A 9,251-nucleotide genomic window follows, 5' to 3' on the forward strand; every position below is an offset into this window, starting at 1 on the left:
AGATATAACATTTCAGAATTATAACATGTGTTAGCATTCCCCTTTTTCATAGATCCTCAACTTTCAATACTTGCATTAGACGTCTAATATTTCTATACCCTTTAGTGAGATCAATGATCAATCTTTGCTGCACGAGTGTCTACTCGCCCCTCCGACTACAGGCCACCACTTGATAGTCCACATGTGGGAATAACTTTGCAACGACATCTCACCGTGACACCAAGTGGAGTCCCCCAAAACGAACCTAAGTTCGTAGTTGTTCCCAGACTACCAAAAACTCTATCAGATGCACTGAAGAGGGCAATCATCTGAAACCTTGTCGTACGAGCCATAACTCGCACACTCCACTCGACTTCCTAAACCACCAAGCTACAACCTAGAGTGGTCACGTGTTACCCCAATACAAGATGCACTCGTAATTGGGCCCCCAGCCAAAGCATCGCAATCATGGAAACCACCTAAAGCTGTGTAGAAATCCTCCTCACGCACCAACACTGCACCAAAACCTCCCGGCGCGCCTCTCGCGTCACCAGGCGGAACTTGGTTCCAGACCGCCTAACGGGCATCTCACACCGCCAAGCGCCAAGTGCCATACAGTACTCCTGCCGCCAAGCGCCATTCGCGTCCAGTAGCCATTGCCACTCTGTTGGGTGTATATCGCCTGGCGGCTTGCCCCGTGCCGCTAGGCACCATACCAGTAGTGCAATGCTACTAGTTTTTGGCATATCAAACGGGTCCTATTGGACCCCAATCAATCCATACATAGATTATAACACCAAGATATTATTCCAGTCACAGTTCTATAGCTAGATCACTATGTTCACACTTAATCATGTCAATGAATCAATATTACACATACACTTTTGAAACCACACAATTAAGGAAGCATACAATCTAGACCGCTTCAGGGACATACCTCTCATTCATTCAGGCATATTCACATCACATAATTACACTTTCTCATATATTCCACTTAGCATATTTCTTATTTAATAGCACATTGTTCCCTAAAATAGTCGTGATACCTTCTACTTTACATTCATCTCAAAACCAATTAACCAACCTATACCATCTAATCAACAATGCATGGTGTCCACATTACCACTTTCCTATAATTACAACCTCTATTAAGTTCAACATAGCACGTTATTTATTTTAAACCACATATTCCACTTATCCCATACCACTACATAAATCATTTGATACTCAATGCATGGGTTTCCCTTACCTCACCACCCCCTCTAATCCCTCTCACACATACCAATTCATCCAGCATAACCCCCAACACACGCAGTCACACCTAACTCGAAATGAACAACAAACTGGGTTGTCGCCTGGCGGCAGTCCACACGCCACCAGACGGTGCTTGACCAATTGGGTTCTACCAAGAATTATTTCAATGCAGCACAATACCCATTCTCACACTATCATAATTTCCCACGCATGCATATTTCTGAGTTCATATTTTATTCTAGAATAGCATCAACTCCATAAAATAGTGTACAAATCATCCATAATTCATGCTTAATTATTTCCAACCCCCAATCATGCACCCTAATCCCACGTTCATACAAGAATTCAAGCAATTTTTCCAAAATTAATAATTAAGTAAAACTTGTCATGTCAATCGAATAAATACACTAAAAATCCAATTCAATACAATCACTCCACTGATCAACCAGACAACAGAAACAAAAATTTGCAAGCAGCGATTACGTCGCCTGGCGGGTCACCTTCAACTGCCAGGCGGTTCATCTGAAATCCTAGCAAACTGAGTGCAACCACATGTGCTGCCTGGCGGCAGTTCATGTGCTGCCTGGCGGCAGTTCATGTGCCGCCAGGCGGTTTCTGAAAAAATCCAGAAAATGCGAACAGTTTTGGCTTTTCACACAGAGCATAGATCATTATCATGTTTATTCAACCAAAAAGCACATAATTTGCACACAACAATTAGGATAACTCCCCTAACCTGGTCTTCGAACTCCAATTGCCAAAAACTTTGACTATCTTTGCGATCCACAAGGTCTCCTCTTGATCACCCAAAATTCTGCTCTATTCTCTCTCTCTCTTTCTCGCTAAGGCTACTTGTCAGACTCTTCCCCTAGTACACACGAAATTCAGAAGTGTTTTCCTCCTTTAATTACTCTTTTCCCTACTTAAACTAACCCAATTTAATCTCTTTTAATAAAAAAACGAGATTCTAATTAAAAGTGTATTCATGGCACTTCAATTTCCATTACTAAGGGTTTCTCTAGTCTCTCCATCTGCTCCTTCAGACGGCTAGGGTTCCTACCATTTCCCATCCATGCCAAAATTTTATGGTAGCAAAAAGAGAGTTATTTTACTTCACCCAAGGTTCGAATACACAACCACATAATTACAAGCAATGCACATAACCATCAAGCTATCACATGTTTCTTGATATTTTCTACAATTCTAGAAAATTATATCTCTCAACATGCTCAAGCGTATCACAAAAATAATAATGAATTCAATACACACAATTGGCATACAAAGGACTTGAACCCAAGTCCTCTCACACAATAAAAGTACTCTCAATCACTTAAGCTAGTACTTTTCCACGTCATGGAAGTTAGCATTAATTGCCGTAAAGGATTCCACTACCCGCATTTATTAAATAATTATTTATTTAATTATTTAAATTTAGTGGGTCTTACACTCTCTACACAGAAAGTGCACTTGTCAATGTTGACATAGAGTTGATGGTCTCGCAAAAGAGACAACACTACTCTAAGATGACCCACATGAAGACTAGAATTACCACTATACACCAAATGTCATCAAAATAAACAACCACAAACTTCCCTATACAATCACGCAAGACATGATTCATTAGGCGCATAAATGTACTAGGAGCATTGGTTAGGCCAAAAGGCATGACCAACCATTCATATAGACCAAATTTTGTTTTGAAAGCGGTTTTCCACTCATCACCTTTTTGAATACAAATTTGGTGATAACCACTTTTGAGGTCTATTTTTGAAAATATTTGAGCTCTATGTAATTCATCCAACATATCATCAAGTCTTGGGATTGGATGCCTATATTTTATGATGATGTTGTTGATGGCCCTACAATCATAGCACATGCACCATTTTCCATCTTTCTTGGGCACCAACAACATAGGCACAACACAAGGACTTAGACTCTTTTGAACCCATTCCTTGTCTAATAACTAATTCAATTGAGATTCTATCTCCTTAGTCTCAATTGGGTTTGTCCTATAGGCTGGTCTATTGGGAAGACTTGCCCCTAGGACAAAATCAATTTAGTGCTTAATCCCTTTAAAAGGTGGAAGACCATGGGGGTCATCCTTTGGAAAAATATCTTCAAATTCATGAAGGAGAGCACGTATTGAAGGAGGTAGATCCTTAAGAGAATGATGTTCAAGAAAAGTGAGGATTGCTTGACAAAGTAAGAGGAAGGAAGGTTGCTCGTCATGAAGAGTGTGCAAAAGAGTTTTATGAGTTAAAAGAACTTCATGAGCAACATCCTTAGAAGAAGAAACTTCCTCTACCTTAGTCTTGTCCTTGGATAACTTAGAAACTTTAGAGTTCTTAAAACTCTCTTCCTCCCTCCTAGCTCGCATTTGAGTGAGGGGATGCAACACAAAAATTTTTGAATGATGTTGGAGGATGATCTCATTGGTATGACCATGGTGCAAGGTTTTACGGTCAAATTGCCAAGGCCTTCCCAAGAGAATATGGCAAGCTTCCATGGGAATCACATCACATAAAAATTTATCTTTGAATTTCCCAATGGAGAACTTGACTTTCACTTGATGCTCGACTTTGAGATCCTCATCTTCATTAAGCCAATGAAGTTTATAAGGTTTTGGATGGGGCAACAAAGTTAAGTTCAACTTCTCAACCAATCTTGTGCTACAACAATTGCAAAAAGACCCACTATCAATGATCAAAGAGCAAGTGTTGTTTAAAACTTCACATCTTGTGTGGAAAATATTTTCTCTTTGGTCATTGAGAGGAAGGCTAGGTTGGTTATTGAGAAGCCTCCTAATCATCAAAAGATTCCCTTATTTTAGATATGAATGTTCCTTAGAATCACTAGAATGGGAACTGTTAGAGTCAGTAGAAGAAGATGACTCCTCTTGGCTAGTGTAGAGGTCTTTGCCCTTAAGCACAATGGTGTGTTTGTTAGGACATTGGACAGTCACATGACCTCTACCCAAATACTTGAAACACTTGATGTCACTTCCTCTTTTGGTAGTAGAGTGTTGGCATAAGCAAGCTTGAAGCAAAGAATTGATAAAGCCATATGGATGGAGATCTTAAGTGTTTGATGAAGATTGATGAAGATCCTCTTGAAGATTAAGTTTAAGTGTGTTAAATTTTTATATAACATGTTAAATATAATGTGTTAGTGTTATATCTTGTTGGTAGGCTATATGACATAGGTTAGATGTCTTGTGTGCCTTAATGTGTCTCTTTTAATCTATTAAAACGAGTTTTAACAGGTTAAAAGGCTTATTGTATATAGTTTCTGGTATGAATGAATTCAGTCAGTTGAATTATTTTTCAATTGACTGATTTCACTTAAGTCAGGTGAAATCAGCGGACTATACGGAAAATTTAATCGACTGTTTTCACTTAAATCAGACTATATAAGTTGTGATGTGAGTAGCTTGAAGAACACATGTATAGTTGGCTAGGGATAGCCACCATCAGGTTTGGATGTTCTTGTGCCTCTGGTTGGTTTGCCTGATGTGATTTCAGGTCTGCAAGTGTGATTCTTGTAGGATGTGAGTCAAAAATCTTATGAGTTTTATTGTTCAAAAGTTTAATCTTGGTGTGTGATTTGTAAAACTTTTGAATATAGTGGAAACCAAGCTCAGGTTGTCCTAGTAAACTAGATGTAGCTCTATGATTGAGTGAACCAGTATAAAAACAGTTGTGCATTCTTCTTTCCCTCACCTCACTCTCTTTGAAACTTTAAAAACTCAAGAAAACCAAGCAATTTGATCTTTGGTGTGATTTAATGCATTTTTGTGTAATCTAAGGCTTTATACTTGTTATAAATACTGTTGGGAACAAGTCTTGTATGTAAAAGATTGTTATTTGAGTTGAATTCGCGAATTCTGCATTCTGCATAATTCTCCAGTATTTTAGCCGACTGATTTGTCTTTTTAATCGACTGTTTCATAGCATCAAGAACAATTTAGTGTGTTGTTTTATATTTTAATCGACTGAAAGTGTACTGGTCTGTTGCATTTACATCCAAACTTTACAGTCCATTAGATTCAATTGAAAAGAAGTTTAAGCTTTCGAAAAAGTTTTGTAAAGCCAATTCAACCCCCCCTTCTTGGCTAAACTCACCATTTCAAAACTAACAATTGGTATCTAGGGCAAGGTTCTTGAAAGGTATTCAAGTTGATAAAAAGTCTTTTGAAATAGCTGAAAGTAAACTCCCTTTTGCTGAAGGTGCCTCTATTGATAGACCACCTATGCTTTGTGGCCTAAACTATTAGTTTTGGAAAATAAGGATGCAAATTTTCATTGAATATATAGACAAAGGAATTTGGGATGCAATAGTTAATGGACCATATATTCCTAAATGTGTTGTTGAAAATAAGCAGGTGGACAAGCCTTGGAGTGAATGGACTGATGAAGAAAGGAAAAGAGCTCAATATGATTGCAATGCCAAGAACATCATCACTTCATCTTTGAGTATGGATGAATTTTTTAGGGTCTCCAAATGTAAGAATGCAAAGGAAATGTGGGATGTCCTAGAGGTTACACATGAAGGAACAAGTGAAGTGAAGAGAGCAAGGAAGCATGCCTTGATTCAAGAGTATGAGCTTTTCAAGATGCAAAAAGGAGAGTCCATAGCTAAAGTGCAAAAGAGGTTCACTCACATAGTCAATCATCTCATGGGTCTGGGCAAAGAATTTGACAAAGAGGAGCTAAACATCAAAGTGCTTAAGTGTCTTGATAGAAATTGGCAACCAAAGGTGACTGCCATATCTGAATCTAAGGATTTATCCATCATCACAACAGTTGCACTGTTTGGCAAGCTTAGAGAGCATGAGATTGAAATGCAAAGGCTAAGTGAGCTTGAAACAAGTGAGAAAAAAGGTAAGATCCATAGCCTTGAAGGCTAGCTCTAAGAAGAGTGATGAAACCGAGGAAGAGGTTGCTGAATCAAGTGATAATGAGAACTTGAATCTACTAGTCAAGAGGTTTGGAAAGTATGTCAAGAGGAAAGGCACCAAAGGTAATCAAAGGAGGTACAATTCTAAACAAAATGATTCAAGTAATTCTTCTAAATTCTCATGTTATAATTGTGGAAAGCAAGGACATATCAAGATTTAATGTCCTAATTTTAACAAAGAGAAGGAAAAGGTTGATGATAGGAAATATGAGAAAAAGGGCAAGGAAAGACGTGCCTACATAGCTTGGGAGGACAATGATGATTCAACAACCACTTCATCTCAATAAGGAAGTGAGGAAGCAAACCTATGCCTCATGGTCGGATATGAATCATCCTCATCAAGCCGAGTAAGTTCCTTGTCATCCAAAGATAAGAATGACTATTATCAATTATTGCATGACTTTGAAGAGTTGCATAGTGAGGCAAACAAAATTGCTGTCATGAACAATCGGCTAAAAGAATTAAATAGTTGGCTAGAAAACAGAGTTAGCCAACTAGAATCAGAAACAATCAACTTAAAAACTGATTTCGAACATTTGGAAATGATTTATAGTAATTTAATCGATTGTTCTAAAAAATAGCTGGCTACAAAACCTTGTGAAAACTGCATTACTTTGAAAAATCAAGTGAAATATCTTTTGAAAACATGTGCAAAGTTCACAAGAGGAAAAGCAAACCTGGAAGCCGTTCTTGACTCTTAAAATTGTGTTTTTGAGAAGGCTGGACTTGATTATAAACCTATCCATGAAAAGAAAGCCAAGAAGTTCTCTAGTTTCTTTTCCAAGAGTGAGCCAAATGTTATGCCCTTCATTTCTTGCAACTATTACAACTACTATATGAATAAAGGTCATGTTCTTAAGAATTGTTGTGTTAGAAAGTATGATGTACCTAAGGGATTTATGAAATGGATCCCAAAAGGATCAAAAAAGGCATAATCATGTTGGACCCAAACTATCAAAGGGTACTAGGTAATACTATGTTCTTTTGCAGGTCATAAAATATGAAAAGAAGGATCTATTGTACCTAGATAGTGGCTGCTCAAGGCATATGACAGGAGATAAGACCAAATTTGCAAAGTTGGAATTGAAGGAAGAAGGATTTGTAACCTATGGAAACAATAACAAAGGAAGAATTCTTGTAACCTAATCATGTTTTCAAATTGAAAAAGGCTTTATATGGTTTGAAACAAGTACCACAACAATGGTATGAGAGGGTTAAAACCATAAACTACCTCAAAGGGTGAGAGTTTGGTGGTGCTATGGACCACTCTATTATAAGCAAATTCAATGTGGGGAAGATACCCATCCCAAGACTTATGGTTCCCCTTAAGCAAAACCCTAAGCAATGTGGAAAGGGATATATTAACTACCTCTGTTTGCCCATCCGTCTGTGGGTGACAAGAAGTAGAAAAAGAAAGTTTTAGAAAAACAGTCCCCTACCACAAAGATAGAGTCAACATCCCTAAAAGTCCTTGGAAGTCCTTGGAAGATAATGATACAATTGTCTCACTCCGAGATTCAACCACATCGCTCAACAAGGCATTGGAAGCCTCTTACATACCTGTAGGATTTTCACACATCTTCTTCCTCTAATGTTTTTGATAAATATCCCATTTATAATTATTTGTCATAATCCCTATTATCCAAATCTTTTAAACACACTATTCTTTCTATTCCTTCATATCCTCACAATTACACTGAGGCATCAAGATCCACCCAATGGTTTCAAGCTATGGATGACGAGCTTATGGCCCTTGAAGCTAACAAAACATGGATCCTTACTGATTTACCTCCTAACAAAACCCTCATTGGTTGTCGTTGGGTTTTCAAAATCAAACGCCGATGTGATGGTTCCATTGAATGACGCATGGCACGCTTAGTAGCTAAAGGCTACAATCAACTTGAATGTTTAGACTATCTAGACATTTTTGTTCCAGTATTAAACAAGCTTTCCAATATTCGTCTTCTCCTAGCCTATGTCGTATTAAACAATTGGAGTCCAAAACAAATTGACGTGAATAATGATTTCCTTACAGATATCTTCATGAAGATTCCCCCTGGTCTTGCAGTAAAAGATAAAACAAAGGTTTGCAAACTACAACACTCACTCTATGGTTTGAAGTAGGCTGGCCGCCAATGGTAACAATGACGATGAGATCCATCATATAACCAATATTCTTGACAACAAATTCCGCATAAAAAAAAAAAAACTTGGAGACTCACATACTTCCAGGCAATGAAGTGGCACGCAACAAACACTACTATCCATCTTTGTCAACAAAAATATACCCTCGATCTTATCCTAGAGATAGGAATGTTTGATTGTTCCCCTGCTATCACCCCCATGGTTCACTCCTCTTGGTCATCTACATCACCCTCCACCCCTCTCAATGATGATGATTCCTCATCTTAACGTACACTCATTAGCCGCCTAATATACCTTACCAACATTCGTCCCGATATCTCTTTTGTTGTAAATCATCTCAATTAGTTTGTATCTGCACCGAGTGATGTTCACCAACAAGCTACTACTCGTATTCTTCGTTACTTAAAAGGTTCTCTAGGCAATGACGTTTTCTTCTCCAATTCCAACATTCATCAACTAAAGGCTTATGTCAATTCTGATCAAGCCTCATGTCCTACTACACGAAAGTCTATCACAGGTTTTTCTATCTACTTTGTCAACTCTCTGATCTCTTGGAACTAAAAGAAACAACAAACTATATCCGAAGTTCATCTGAAGCAAAATATCATGCTCTTGCATCTACCACATATGAAGTCCAATGGTTAACATAACTTTTTCAAGATCTCCATGGTTCCTTCAACCAACCAGCTCTATTATACTGCGACAGTCAATATGCCATACAAATTGCTTCCTATTAGGTCTTCCATGATCGCACCAAACACATATTGACATTCATATTGTTCGTGAAGAAGTCACTATCGGATTTATCAAGATCCTTCCAATCACTTCATCTCTACAACTTGCTGACTTATTTACTAAGCCCTTACCACCAACCTTATTAACGTCCATCTCTTCAAGCTAGGAATGAAGAATATCTA

The sequence above is a fragment of the Vigna unguiculata genome, chromosome 6 (genome assembly GCF_037176805.1).
Source record: "Vigna unguiculata cultivar grain cowpea cultivar isolate G323 ecotype 2 chromosome 6, ASM3717680v1, whole genome shotgun sequence".
Classification (NCBI taxonomy): Eukaryota; Viridiplantae; Streptophyta; class Magnoliopsida; order Fabales; family Fabaceae; genus Vigna; species Vigna unguiculata.